Source organism: Amblyomma maculatum, chromosome 11, assembly GCF_055883805.1.
Source record: "Amblyomma maculatum isolate TAMU_Amacu chromosome 11, ASM5588380v1, whole genome shotgun sequence".
NCBI lineage: Eukaryota > Metazoa > Arthropoda > Arachnida > Ixodida > Ixodidae > Amblyomma > Amblyomma maculatum.
The window spans coordinates 90727256-90743289 of NC_139354.1; the positions used below are offsets into that span (position 1 = coordinate 90727256).

At 44.7% G+C, this 16034-nt stretch overlaps 1 long non-coding RNA gene across 2 annotated transcripts; it reads left to right on the forward strand.

Annotated features, from left to right (window-relative positions):
- The first annotated feature begins 6007 nt into the window (after window positions 1-6007).
- Window positions 6008-12089, forward strand: LOC146174378 (uncharacterized). 2 transcript variants are annotated; one of them, XR_014702109.1, is made up of 3 exons: window positions 6008-6293; window positions 8619-8704; window positions 11838-12089. It is a non-coding gene; the product is annotated as an uncharacterized LOC146174378 (long non-coding RNA). The 2 variants fall into 2 exon arrangements; XR_014702108.1 differs by lacking the exon at window positions 11838-12089 and adding an exon at window positions 9676-9840.
- Window positions 12090-16034: the final 3945 nt, after the last annotated feature.

Genomic DNA, 16034 nt, shown 5'->3' on the forward strand with positions numbered 1-16034 from the left:
GAATGCTATTTATTGCACTTGCAAATAATACAGAGCATGCCGGCTAGCTATACATCAACAAGGGTTTCCTTGGAAGGGCAAGGCTACGTAAGAAGGGCTTTTGACTCACCGGCTGGGGAATGGGGGTGCGACTTCGGCGGCGGACATTTGCACGCGCCGTGAATATGGCGGCCGGGATCTCCCGTGCGCGCCGCATTCTTCGGACAAAGCCGTACCACGGCGTTTGCCGCGGGAGGCGGCGAGAGCGTGCGGTATTTACCGGTCGCTTGCCGTTGGGAACCAGAAGATCGGCGGTCGTGCACGACGGGTCCTCCCGTGTGCGCAGCGTACTCCGTGCCTGCTATCTCCCGGCATTTGCCGGGAGAGGCGGCGGGAGACGACCGCTCTCGTTGCCGGCTGGATCCAGAATCTGCTCTCTCGTCTTCTCGCGGGAACCCGCGTAGACGTTTTGGCGGCGCACCCCTCGCTGGTCTCCTTCCCCCAAGGGGAGGTATTTACCTCCTCTCCCAGCCGGCGCTGCCATGAAGCTCGTTGCGGTGGTAGTGGTCGGTCGCGGCGAAGGGGCAGGAAACTGGTTTTCCACAAGGTCAAGAAAGCATTAGAATCTATGAAAAGGGGGAAATCAGCTGGAGAGGATCAGATAACTGCAGATTTGCTAAAGAACGGGGGAGATATCGTGCTAGAAAAACTGGCCACCCTGTATGCGCAGTGCCTGGTATCATCGACGGTACCGGAACCATGAAAGAATGCAAACATTATCCTCATTCAGAAGAAAGGGGACTCTAAGGACCTTAAAAATTAGAGACCAATCAGCTTACTGTCTGTTACGTATAACGTATTTACTAAGGTAATCACTAATAGAATCAGGACAACCTTAGACTGCCACCAAGCAAAGGATCAAGCAGGTTTTCGGAAACGGCACTCTTCTATCGATCATATCCATACCATCAATCAGGTGATTGAAAAATGCTAGGAATATAACCAGCCCTTATACACATCATTCATTGATTACGAAAAAGCATTTGACTCAGTTGAAACATCGGCGGTGATGCAGACATTGCCAAATCGGGGGGTAGACGAGCCGTATGTGAAAGTTCTGTAATATATATATTGTGGCTGCACAGCAACCATAGTTCTGCATAAAGAAAGTAACAAAATTCCTATAAGGAAAGGTGTTAGGCAAGGAGACACAATCTCCCCAGTACTATTCACAACTTGCTCAGATGAAGTATTGAGAGACATTGAATGGGAGCAGTTAGGGATAAGGGTAGATGGAGAATACCTCAGTAATCTGCGATTTGCTGATTACATTGCCTTGCTAAGCAATTCGGGGGATGAAATTCAAATAATGGTTGATGACCTAGACAGGAAAAGTAGAAAGGTAGGCTTAAAAATCAATATGCAGAAGACTAAGGCAATGTTCAACAGCCTCGGGAAGAAACAGCAGTTTACATTAGGTAGCGAAGTACTGGAAGTAGTAGGCGATTATGCCTACTTAGGACAGGTAGTAACCGCAGATCCGGACCATGAAAAGGAAATAACTAGAAGAATAAGATTGGGATGGAGCGCATTTGGGAAGCACTCACAGATTATGACTAGCAGCTTACCGGTATCCCTCAAGAGGAAAGTATACAACAGTTGCATCTTACATGTACTCTACTATGCGGCTGAAACGTGGAGGCTAACCAAGAAAGTTCTACTTAAGTTGAGGACAACCCAGAAGGCTATGGAACGCAAAATGGTAGGGGTAACATTAAGAGATAGGAAGAGTGCAAAGTGGGTCAGAGAAATAACTGAAGTTACCGACATTCTAGTGGAAATTAAGAAGAAATGGGCATGGGCGGGACATGTGCGAAGAGAGGATAACCGATGATCGCTTAGGGTAACAAACTGGATTCCAAGAAAGGGAAAGCGCAGCAGGGGGCGGCAGAAAGTTAGGTGGGCGGATGAGGTTAAGAACTTCGCGGGGGTCAAGTGGATGCAGCTAGCAAAGACCCGGGTTAAGTGGAGAAATATGGGAGAGGCCTTCGCCCTGCAGTGGGTATAGTCAGGCTGATGATGATGATGAAAGGTGCTATCTTTTAGTTGAATTGCTACTACGAGAGACAAAATAGCTTGCCAATGTTTTCATTCAGACCCCAAAAGCCGTGTTTAACTTGAGTATTAAAAATGATTCGCGAACTTCGCGTTCATGGTAAGTTCTAAAACCTGATTCCAGTAAAGTTACTGGCATTTCTTCAAAGGGGTGCTTGGTAATGTTTACGTGCTTCGAGATAGGAAGGTTAGGCTGTGTATTACAATGCGCTTTATGATTATTAAATCGGTATCTGAAGGGTGTTTCGGTTTGGCCAATGTACTGAATTTTGCAGATAGAACATTCAAGCATATAAATGACGTTGTCCGTATCGCATGAGAAGTTGCCCCGAATCTTGACATCGACGTTCGATGCGGTGCTGAAAGCTTTCACTGATATTGTCATTTGTGCACAAACTTGGCACCGTGACTTGTTGCAAGGATGACAGCCGATTGGTGCAGTGGGGCTAGTTTTTGACGAAGTTAAAATATCACTGAGGTTCCTGTCACGGCGATAGACAACACGGGGGGCTTGCTGATAAATTTCTTTCAGACGATCACTTTGCATGAGAATACTATGGTGTTTCTTTAATATGCCTGCAACGTTGGGGACCGAAGCTAAATGCGTTAGCACGAGATTGATTTTTGATTGGCCGGATGGTTCGTTTTCCGCTTTGAGGAGAGCTTTGCGATCAAGAAGGCTTGCTCGTTCCACTGCATCGTTTATTAGGCGCTCTAGATATATGCGTTCCATAAGTGTGTTACGAAGGTTGGCACAGCGAAATCCAAAGTCGCGATCGTCTGAACATATCCGTTTAAAGCGGACGGCTTGTCCATATGTGATGTTAGTCTTCCAGTATTTAAGATGGCTGCTGTTGAAGTGCAGGTACTGAGGTTTGTCACTGGGTTTCCGGTATAGATCAGTGATTAGTTTGCCATTCTTTATTGACACTGTGACGTCTAGAAAAGCAATAGTGGTTTGAGAATAAGAATGAGAAAAGTTTATGGTCTCATGCACATTATTAAAACTAGACATGAATGAAAGAAGTTCTGCCTCACCATGTTGCCAAATAAAAAAAATATCGTCTATGAATCTCTTTTAGCAAAAAGGTTTTAGCGGGTAGTCTTCGAGAAATTGGTCTTCTAATAAGCCCATGAATATGTTGGCGTAGTTGGGACCAATACGTGTACTTATAGATGTTCCGTTAATCTGGACATAATGTCTGCCATCAAATCCAAAGTTGTTAAGTTTAAGTAAGAATTTAAGAAGGATAGCCATTGTAGAACCGTCAATGTTACTGCATACGTTTCGATCTTCAAAAGTCTTTACAACTGATCGAATACCATGGGAGTGGGGAATATTGGTATAAAGTGACGCAACATTCAGTTACGAGCAAGACGCCTTGAAGAATGGTGATATCAGCTATATCAGCTAGGAAATCAGTTGTATCCTTTATGTAGGACTGGAATGTGGCTCGAATCTTATTTATTAGAGTGTCAACATATCGTGACAGGTTTTCAGTTACGGTTCCTATACTGGAAATGATGGGTAGTCCAGGGTTGTTAGGTTTATGAATTTTGGGCAATAAATAAAATCGGCCTGGTACAGGGCTGAGGGGAATTACTGACTTTGCAGTGCTTTTGTCAATTTTTTCACTTAAGCTAAGACTGGATAAGGTTTCTTCCAAAACATTTTTAAACTCCGCAGTCGGATCGATTTCTAGCAGGTGGTAAAAGGAACCATCACCAGTTGCCTTTCGGCTTCCGCGATGACTACGATGGCACCACCCTTGTCAGCGGGCTTTATGACAATATAAGTTTGTGACGCGAGTTGTTTCCTGATGCGGTTTCTTTTCCAGAAAGGTTACGGCAAAATTTCGTTTGGGTCTTGTAAGCTTTCAGCACATCATTTTGGACTGCCTTAATATGAATGTCGAGGCAGTCTTCTCTTTGAGTCGGGGCGTCCAGTGAATTTGAGAGGGCAATTTACCATCTTGTACGGGATCTTGTGGCCGGCCTTGGAAGTACTCCTTAAGTCTCATATTGCGGGCAAAATTTTCTGTCTTTCAACAACTGAAACCCATTGAACCCACCTGATGCAGGGCAAAAATTTAGGCCGTGTGCCAGGGCACTGTCGTCGTCATTAGTCAGGGTGAAGTTTGAAAGATTTACAATTGAGGTTTGAACCTGAGATGGCAGTGGCAACGGAGGCTACGACTGCGCGGGCCGGGAGAGTTTATCGCGCAAATGTAGTGGAATCGCATGGTGCCATTACTTCAAGGCCTAGTGCCGCCAACGTTATTACCACCGGCGTCTGTCCTGATGGTGTCCTTGCTGCAAATACTGCTGACACTGCTGTTCCTGACGCACCTGTCCCCGACGAGGCTGCCCCCGTCAACGCACCTGCTCCTGACGCTTCTGCTTCCGGCACTTTTGTCGCTGTGGCTCCCGCTAACGCTGTTCCCGACGGTCCGACCCTTGGCTCTTACGCTACCGACATTTTCACTCACACCAAATCTGCTCCAGTCTCGCCTGGTTTCGATGCTGCTGATTCTGATGCTCATTCTGAATGATCCCTTCCCGCTCCCAGCGTATCACCTAGAGGTCCTCATGATGCCGACCCTTCGGCTTCCAACGCCTAGAGCTCCAACCTTCATTGCCCCGCTGTTTCCGACTCTCGAGATCTTTGCCCTCAGGAGTGTAATACTCAGTTTTTAAACACTCGTGTTTATAGGGCTCGAGGCTCCGGAACTTCCACTTCTAAGTCGAACTTTTGCAAAGCCCATGCTACGTCTACACTGTCTTCAGCTACACCATGCCTCGACCTAGGAGCGCCAGTACAACCTTCGAAATAAACTCCCGAACACTGTACGAGAACCCGTATGACTTAAAAACTCGGTTCCTAAGAAAACGTCCAGCCTCAAATACTTCAACGAATTTCTACGCGTTAGAAAAGTAGCAGAAAAGCGCATTCGTTGAGAACAGCATGTTATGATATTAAAGGCTTATCTAGCATGCTCCACTGCCCCGCGTGGTCTCCATGTTATTGTAAGACAAGCAACGTCAAAACTGTCTAAGAGCAACAGTGCAAAATGGTACAGCATATCGGCAACGGCTGCTCTGGAATTTACGCTCATTATTTCGGATCACCCCCAATCTGCCCTAAAGTCATTAGCTAATACAGAAAAACAATTGCTTAATCATCTTAACCTCTCTTGCGAAGACCTAGCTACTCTTGACGCGTACAAAAAGAAAAAAAATGGGAAGAGATTAACGCCAAGAAATCCAAAAAACTTTTGCGCGATAAAATCTCCCGGCCCACGCAATCCCAGCCTCCGTTACCATTGCCATCTCAGGTTCAAATCTCAATTGTAAATCTTTCAAACTTCAGCCTGACTAATGACGACGAGAGGGCCCTGGCACATGGCCTAAATTTTTTCCCTGCATCAGGTGGGTTCAATGAGTTTCAATTGTTGAAAGACTCGGAAAATTTTGCCCGCAATATGAGACTTAAAGGGGCCCACAAACACCTCCCGAGCACTCCTCACAAACTATCTCAGTCGCTAGATTATGCTGCGATACACATTTGAACGCAATAATACACGTCTACGCGCAGTGCAGGTCCCACAATCCCATTCGAAAGTTGGCGCGTTCTTTCCTTCGACTTTTGCCAGTCCTCCTCCTCCTCTGTGCAACGCTGCTACGTGCATGCGTTTTCGAATGACTATTGGTCTGCTTCTTTGCGACGTCCACAGCCATTAAACTATCGCTTATGCCAGAAAAATCGAAATACGCTTAACTTTTAATTATCAGGAAAGAAAATTAAGGTGTTTTGTAGACAGAAACATTTTTTCAAAGCTTTTTTTTCCTGCACTTCCGGTCTCGCGCGCGCACGCGCACATCTTTGCCCTTCGCGCGGCGCAGGCACCACGGCAATCGCGGCGCGGTCGCGAGCGGCGATCTCGTTTCAGTTCCTTGCAGTGTACTTGCGGGGCACTTTCCGCCTGTGAATGTTCTCGTTTCTTGTGTCGCCCATGCGAAATGAACTTCGAAGTCGGCTTACAGGTTTACAACATTAAGTCGGTGCTTTAAATGTCGGGCCTCAATCGACTGCGCCTTACGTAGTGCAGCAAAATTTCGGAGGCAACCGCTGCTCCGTTCCTGTGTCCACCAAACCAAAATACGCACCTCGGATCAAGTCAAGGCGACAACATACGCTGGTAAGTAATGTGTTTACTAGCTTGAACATAGCGCACAGATAAGCGACGGTTTCACAGGTGCAATGAGTTATACCCGTGTTACACGGACAATTTCAACTGCCGTTCAGTTAAATCACAGTTCAGCGTTCCAACTGACGTTGAACTGAACGGCAGTCGACTGTAGTTACACGGAACATATCGCGAACCTCAGTTGACCCCCAGAATCACGTGATCCTCCACATGCAAGCAATTCTTACTAAAAAAAGTGCTTTATTTTTCATATATAGATTACTTTGTACAACATTTGCACACTTTATATTATTAAATTGCACATTTTGCACGAGTTTTCTTTTTCGAGTATGGAACAAATGAACTCGACACAAAGCCAAGTCAATCCATTTGAGGTGCGTCTGGCTTCGCTGCTTAATCGTCGTTTTTTGCTGCCGCTTCGCGCGCTTGTGTTTTGACACTCGTTTGAGTATTTAAAGTTGCAGGCTGGGACTTGCGTTAGCTAAGGCAGCAACCTTTCATGTGATTTTAGAACGCACAGCGGTTGGAAATGCCGCCGACTCGGTCGATGCGGTGCGTCCGCTGACAGCCACCTTGTCAGTTGACTGGTTCAACTGGGACCGCCGACCTCAGTTGAACTGAACCGCAGTTGAGATTTCAACTGCAGTTGGCGCTGCCGTGTAACATCGCTAACTGCCGTTCAGTTAAACTGACCGCCAACTGAACTGCCGTTGAAAACGCCCGTGTAACAGGGGTGTTAGTCATTGTTGTGATGCATCATTAGCTGTGGCGGCTATTAAAATCCTACCGTCTTAACCGTTGACTTGATTGCGTGAAACTACTCACGGAGGTTGCATTTTGTCTCGTAGTAAGTTTGTAGGTTATAAACCTTTGCCTTATAGTAAATTAGCTAAGACAACTGTACCTACCTGGCTTGGCCGTGCGCGATGCGCGAACCCGTGGTATCATGTGCCGGCGTTGGCAGCTTTCGGCCCCCGATACTGGTGCAGATTGCGGGTTAGCATTGTACGCAGCAGCAGCGAATTAAGCACCCTTACCTAACTTACTGCGAGCAAATAGAAGTTACCGCAATATCAAAGCTCCGTGTGCAGTTTCACCACAAACTACTGAGCGGTTAGGCCGGTGAGATACAAGACGCCGCGGTAAACACGTATTAGCATTCGCATGCTGTATCTGCCCCTTGCAAGGTTTCACATGACGTGCAGTGATGAGGAGGCACCGAAGAAACAAAGAAAACAACTTTATTTCGAGAGAAGGCCTACAGAATTTCTCTAGATAAGTCCTAGAGCATATTCCGTTATGTCCTGAGGGTAAACAATTGACGTTATTAAAAAAATAAAAAATTCTCTCCGCAGCGAAGCGTTGTGCTTTCTTAGTCGCTCAGCAGTATAAATTATCGCTAAGAACACAGTATTATATCGCCCACATAATAATAATAAGCGCAATTACACTGTTGTCTTGTAAACTGTGTACCTTAACGGATGCGGAACAGCGGGCCTGTGGAAAGAGAGATGTGACATGGTCACTTGTGAAGTCGGCTCACTTTGATTACTTCCATTTACTTCCAGCTTGACCTCAAGAAGCTGAACACCTCTGATCGACATAATTATTCGCTATCTAGCTTTACACACACCCTGAACCCACAATTGCTCTGTCTTTCCTACTTTTTGTTTCAAGTGGCAGCTTTGATGCAATACTTGAAGGGCCTGCGAGCGGTCGCACACTATGTGGAGTTGCCGCGATAAGCAAACAGCAACATGCTTTGTGTGCACGTTTGCTTGGCCGCAGCCAGAAGCGAAACACAGAGACATGGGTACAAGACTGCACTCACTACGACAAAAAAAGTCATATGAAACTGCGCTCCAGTTATAGTTAGTCGTAGCAAACATATTGAAACAATTGTTTTGGCTCCAGCGGCCAATGCTGTGCCTCGCTGATGCCAGTCTGTTGAGCATTTGGGTTAAGTATACTGACAGTTGTGCTGTGCAATTGAATAGTCATGATGAAGCCTGTGCTTGTGTGCAGCAATTACTTCTTTTGACGGTCTTTCATAGGCATCAGTCATAACGTGGCGCTCTGAAGCTATGCTTGCAGCTGTGTCTCTGTGTGAAGAGCCCTGAGACCATTTCTCCGCATCCTGGAGGAGCCTCTGGACGTACGCTGCGCGAAATAGCCATCGTGATTACAACAGTTCACTTAGTTTTTTGTGTAATAATATAAGTAAAACGAAGTTTTAACTTACAAAAAGTATGCTCCATTTTCACTGAAGCGGCACTGAAATGTCCCTTTCTTGATTTTGCCATTTTCACTTTCCAGCCGTCCTCTCCTTTCTTTTTCTGTGCCTGGAGCTTAGAAGAATTTTCATTGAAGTGAATAACAGCCAGATGTGACCTAAAAAGAAGGTAAATATGAATGAATTTCTCATACTTCGGAAAAAAATGTGTTTCTTGTTGCCTACTAGCAAAATTATACCAAGTAGAGGCTACTATAAGAAACCATTATGAATTATATTCACATCACTGCAGCAGAGATTGCTTCTGTTTTAGCTTCGATATCCAGCGCCTTTATATCAAATTAAAAATGTGATGCAATGATCTTCAAGCAGCAAAATGAATGTATGACATGGGCTATACAACTTCATATCGTGGATCACCCATGTTCTCCCTGCTGTGGTATTCTAGCGATCATCATTAGTCCAAGTGATCAAGTGAACCTTGAGCACTCTTTCAATATCAACACATTAGCTTCGGGACATTCGAGATGGTTCTAGAGGGGTCGGAAACTTGCGCTGATAACTTCGAGTTCTTTAAAAACTACCTTTATCTTGGGACTGCACTAAGATGAGCAAAAAAGAGAGACAAGGTGTTTTTCCAGCCAGCCCTCCATGCTCGCCCTCAACTTTGTGTCATTGCAGTGTCTCAGCTCATGTCATTTCTGTCTGTATGTATTCCTGGTGCACTGTTCTTTATCTCATCCCATCTGCCTATTCTAATATAACAGCAATGACTTTCAATGAGGACCCTTGGTGGCCTGTGCAGTACGTCAGCCTCCTGTCTCACTTTTTCCACGGAAGGGGATTACAGAATGGCTAGTGCTACCATTCTACCAAATATGTTTTTACCATGTTATATGAAGCATCCTTGAATGTCAGAAGTGTGCACTGCAGTCTCCTCCAAATGTATGATAACTACCTTTGACATGGAAGTTTTCCAAGTTTTGAAAAGAAAGACACAAGATAAGTTCAGCTAATTTTACAGCAGTGTATTTACTATCAGGATGGAAGGATTGTGGCAGCTGGCTCATAAGGTGCATTGAGTGCCTACTTTATGCAGAAGTTGGGATTGAGTTACGTGGAGGGCACTTTTTTTGGCAGATGTCAGGGTCGACTCCTGTGAATCGCAATTGTAGGGTCTCATTTTACCTGGCCTGATAACATGAGAGCTCCAGATCAAGCACTGCACTAAGGAGACTGAAGTCAAGCCCAACTTCCATAAAAAGAAGGCGCCAAATGCGTCCAGTAACACAGCAGCTTCCCCCTCCTCACATTTAAAAAAAAAAAACAAAAACAAAAAAAAAAACCTTCGAACTTTTTTTCTCTAAACCTCAGCACTTGACCATGAGAATGACTGTTTTGAGGTGCTTGAAATTGGTCACAAAGCAATTTTTCAGCCCTCCAGGGCTATTCCATAGCATGAACTAAAAGCAATCTGCTTAGTTGCAAGTTCCAATGGGCTGCTTATCAAGTTGAAGAATCAAAAGGAGCAGAAGGAAATGGAGCAAATGATATGAACTTCTGGTTTTCTTTTTCGCACTGTGTTCTATTTCCTATGGTCTCTGTTCCTTTTATAATGACAATATTATGTACATACATTAAAAGCTTCATGCAAGGACTTATTGTTTGCACATGCCATGCAGAAAAGTTGGACTACATATTCACACTGGAGGGAAAAATAATGTCTTAGTCTTCTCTTTCATTCAACAAACCTTACTTGCATCCCACCATCCGAGTATGCAATTGATTTGGGAGCAAACTTAATGACAAAGTTGTGAAAAGATTCAAGGTTTGGGCTTTGGGAGACAGTTGTCGAGTGTCAATAAAAAACTGGGAGTTCTTCTGAATGGAGTTCAGCTTCTTGAAAGCACATGAATCTGTTAAAAATATATACATAAAAAATATATATAAATATTTGGCTGATGAGTTGCAGTGTTGATGTGTGTTCTAGTCAATCGTAGATGCTGAACCTGCTTACAGCTCCTGCATTGCAGCTGAAAACAGTTTTAGCATCATACTCTTAAAAACACCCCAGGTCTTGTACTACTATATAACGGTGAAAAGAAATCTAAGAGATGTTGTCGAGCAAACATGCTACACTTTGTCTTCTTTAAAATTGTCAGTATAGGACAGTATGGAAAATCCCATTGTATTTGTGTTTCATACTAGCATGTATAACCAAGCTGCCTCAGTATTAAAATATCTTGCAGTCTCAGCACTCACATTTACATTATTTTGTTTCTTCACTTCATTAGGGGTTTCTTTCTCAGCTATGTCATATGTGAACTTCCTGTTATGTGCGAATGTATACAAAGTTTTTTCTGTGAAGTTCTATTTGCATTACCTATCTCTTAAATTTATCATTGGTTGACAAATGCCACAAGTGTGAGCCGTGCACCTTCCAAGCACCGTGCACTTTTTCCATCAAAGTGAAAACTTTACAAAAAAAAAACTGTAGAGAACAGATTACCTCTGCTCATCCATTGCCTGTTTGCAAGGAGCTAATGCAGGCATTTGATGTATGGTCTAGCATGGCCATCACGCTTATTGCATATGTGGTTCAACAGGCTGCTACATGCTGATGATCAGGTCACCATTACCCTGGCTCAGGGCAGCAACATAGACTTGTGATTGTCTGGATCCATGGTTCTATTGCTTCACAGCCCTTTGACCTGCTCACAGCTTCCAACTTCTTAAATGGAGTATAGAATATTGTTATTACCATGTATTCGCCCTAATTATTAAAGCAAGCAACTGCATGCATCTTTAGTAATGCACCAAGCATCAAAGTAGTGCTGTATGGGCGATTTGCTGCTCTTGCAATATGTCCAGATAGCTGGGTGATGGTCTGTAGATAGATGAAATTAAAAACTCATTACATAATAATATATGTCAGCAAATGTACCTCTTCACCAATGGTTTGCAACGATAAAACATTTTGTAATTCAATTGTTTGTATTATATAATGATTAATTTGATTCTTTTTATGTATAGACATGCAAGCAGCACTTGCCAGGCTGAAAATAATTTCTCCTAATAATATGCAGAAATTGTCGCCTTTTGTTAAAGACTGCACTGAGACTCGTTAAGTTGAGGCCAGGCCCCATGCTCGCACTATTGGGCACTGCAGCTGACTTCACACAGTTAGTATGAATTGCAGCTTGCCAATTTTCATATCGCAGCATTGCCTTACCTCTCCTATTCTTACCTGTTTGCATTGTAGGATATGGTCAGTCTGAATGATAACAACGTTGTACGTGCAGTACTTGGCGCTGTAGCCCGGGGAGTCGCAACGCTCATCTCCTGCGAGGTCCACTTCCATTCCATCCAGCTGGCTGATGATCTGCACCCGCTGTTCCTGGAAAAGCTGGGACAAAAATAAATGTGCATTTGTGAGCCACTTGTAACATTGTGCCGAACTGTGTCACTTGATCGTTGCACTACTGCATGCGCGCGCTGTTTTTTCTTTTTTTATTACGCAAGCTTGCCATAAGGCATATTATAAGAACCCGTGCAAAATAGTTTCCGTTAGGAACCGGAGAAGGCTCTTGCTCTTATTGCTGTCGGTCGGTGAGCCATTTGGAGAAGTCCTCTTCCCTTGTTGCGGTTAATCCCCCCCCCCCTTTCCGCAGGAAAAATCTAGTTGTGTATAACTCCTGTCAAAACCAACTCTTACACTTCCGATCGGCAGCTGATCGCTTAGGGATAAAGAGGCACAACTTTGAGCGACTAAGCCAGTTCACGCGAGTGATAACGTTTCATTCGCGACCCCCCCCCCCCTCCTGCTGAAGGGTAAAGCCTCTTGGCACATTTTTTTCTGTTTCCATCTCTTCATTCCTGACTTTCTTCTCTTTCTTCTTATCAACGCCCATCTCGGTTTTCACGTGTTTCTAATTCCTGGCCGCCTCGGTTGGTAAACTTGGACGCGGCTCCATCCGCGCGACATTTCAGGGTGCGCTCTGTACAAACACCACACGGCGTAAAAAAAAAAAAAGAGAGAAGAAAGCTACAGGGCGGGAGTCATGCTGCGATAATAATCGGGCACCGAACAGAGTTTGTTTACTTCCTGTCGGCGCGCGTGTTCGTCATTGCAGTCAGCTGACGCCGAACCGCGGCTGACAAGCTACACCACAGCGCACAACTACGCAGTCCCCTTCTCCTCATCCCCTTCCTTTTTTTTTTTTTTCCTTCACAATCGATCGTTATCTTTCACAAAGGGGCATCATATAGTCAAAAGCAAGAGGAACCTAAACACGGAGGTTTCAAGGTTCGGGCAAGGTGCACGAGAGAGTTTCCCTCCGCAACGCCCGGAAGACCGCTCTCTGCGATCTCGATTCTGAATTTCTAGTCTTTCGCTAACATCTCATGCCCTTGCTGCGGTACGGATATTATGGACCCTGAGCTTGAAAAGCGACTTCGGCGAATGAGTACCGAGATGGGACTCGACCCCCACAAGTACACGCCGTTGAAGAATCCGCTGCTGAACCCCGACGATGATAGTATACGGCTTATATGGGTGCATTGGTGCGTGGGGTCGACTAGCATAACATTAAAAAATAATAAAATCCCATCGTAAGCTCGCCACTGGTTTATTTTGAGCAGTGTAGTTCACAGTGATCATGACAAATCTTGCTATATGCATGCCACAACGCCGAGCAAGATCGCCTGAGTTAAAAAAACCAATCCACTCTGTACTGTGATAACGCGTCTAAAGCTAATATTATCACAATCTTTTCATTTTACACTTACCGGCAGGTTTGGAAGAAACAGCGTTGGTACCGCTCCTTCACGCAGACTGTCTTGTTGGGATCCCCAAATCGCGAACCACATATCCGGGTAAAGCAAACGTAGATAAACGCTGTCTTCACCGATGCTGGCTATCCGATGATCTGTGGCAACTGTTTCCGGAGGTTGGCGTTTTGAAGCACTTGATGCAGAATGTTTTTCGTGCCGTCACTAGCAATACCTTCGCAGCCAGGGACTGCACACTGTAACAACCTCCCGCTCATGTCCCGTCAACAACAACAATTCAGCGCTTCGATAACTGCCTTCGCGAACTCAAGAGAGTGACCAGTCTAGCCCAGAACTGTTCTGCACCCGTCGCGCACACGACGTAACACAAAATCGAAGGTGAGGTCAACGCCAGGGATGTATAGCGTGGCAACAAAACTTGCTAGTTCGTGCCGAAGGGCGATGACGATGAAGCAGACGACAAGAGGACCCCGGCGGCGCGTCGGCAAGCAAGCGCGACAAAACGGAAGTTGCGGCGTGCGGCGCTAAGCAAAAAAAAGCAAAAGCGCAGATGCGTCAGTTGTGACGTGTCAGTGGGCGAGGCCTTGGAGGAGGGCCAGCCTTTGCGCGCGCTAAAAAGTTGAAAAGAGGAGGAAAGCCGCGAAGGCGCAGATATTCAAAATTTGATTGCAAATAACTCTGCTTCCAAATGCCGCATTTAAAAAATTTTTGCGGGAAGGTTATCTTACATCGACATTCTTTCACATACTAGGCATAGGGAAACTGTATCGCTAAGGCTGTTTTGGGCCCCTTTAAGGAGTACTTCCATGGACGGCCACAAGATCGCGTACAAGATGGTAAATTGCCCTCTCAAAATCACTCGACTCCCCCGACTCAAAGAGAAAACTACCTCGAGATTTATATTAAGGCAGTCCAAAGTGATTTGCTGAAAGCTTACAATACCCAAAAGAAATTTGGTCGGAATCTTTCTGGAAAAGAAACCGCATCAATAAAACCACTCGTGTCACAAACTGATATTGTCATAAAGCCCGCTGACAACGGTGCTGCCATCGTAGTCATGAACAGAAGGGAACAGAAGTGATTACATCGCGGAAGCCGAAAGGCAACTGGCAGATGGTTCCTTTTACCGCCTGCTAGAAAGCGATCCGACTGCGGAGTTTAAAACTGTTTTGGAAGAAGCCTTATCCAGTCTTAGCTTAAGTCAAAAAATTGAAAAAAGCCCTGCAATCAATAATTCCCCTCAGCCCTGTACCAGGCCGATTTTATTTATTGCCCAAAATTCATAAACCTAACAACCCTGGACGACCCATCATTTCCGGTATAGGAACCGTAACTGAAAACCTGTCACGATATGTTGACACTCTAATCAATAAGATTCCAGCCACATTCCAGTCCTACATAAAAGATACAACTGATTTCCTAGCTGATATAGCTGATATCACTATCCCTCAAGGCGTCTTGCTCGTAACTGGATGTTGCGTCACTTTATACCAGTATTCCCCACTCTGATGGTATCCGGTCAGTTGTAAAGGCTTTTGAAGATCGAAACTTATGCAGTAACATTGACGGTTCTATTTTGGCTATCCTTCTTAAATTATTACTTGAACTTAACAACTTCGAATTTGATGGCAGACATTATGTCCAGATTAACGGAACATCTATACGTACACGTATTGGTCCCAACTACGCCAACATATTGATGGGCTTATTAGAAGACCAATTTCTCAAAGACTACCCGCTAAAACCTTTTTACTACAAGAGATTCATAGACGAGATTTTTTTTATTTGGCAACATGGTGAGGCAGAACCTCTTTCATTCATCTCTAGCTTTAATAATGTGCGTGAGGCCATAAACTTTTCTCATTCTTATTCTCGAACAACTATTGCTTTTCTAGACGTGACAGTGTCAATAAAGAATGGCAAACTAATCACTGATCTATACCGGAAACCCAGTGACAGACCTCAGTACCTGCACTTCGCAGCAGCCATCTTAAATACTGGAAGCCTAGCATCCCATATGGACAAGCCGTCCGCTTAAACGGATATGTTCAGACGATCGCGACTTGGAATTTCACTGTGCCAATCTTCGTAACACCCTTATGGAACGCAAATATCCAGAGCGCCTAATAAACGATGCAGTGGAACGAGCAAGCCTTCTTGATCGCAAAGCTCTCCTCAAAGCGGAAAACGAACCATCCGGCCAATCAAAAATCAATCTTGTGCTAACGCATTCAGGTTCGGTCCCCAACGTTGCAGGCATATTAAAGAAACATCATAGTATTCTCATGCAAAGTGATCGTCCAAAAAAAAATTTATCAGCAAGCCCCCCGTGTTGTCTATCGCCGTAACAGGAACCTCAGTGATATTTTAACTTCGTCAAAAACTAGCCCCACTGCACCAATCGGCTGCCATCCATGCAACAAGTCACGGTGCAAAGTTTGTGAACAAATGACTACATCAGTGAAAGCTTCCAGCACTCCATCGAACTTCAATGTAAATATTAGGGGCAACTTCTCATGCGATACGGACAACGTGATTTATATGCTTGAACGTTCTATCTGCAAAATTCAGTACATTGGCCAAACCGAAACACCCTTCAGATTCCGATTTAGTAATCATAAAGCTCATAATAATACACTGCCTTACCTTCCTATCATTAAGCATGTAAACATTCCCAAGCACCCTTTTGAAAAAATGCAAGTAACTTT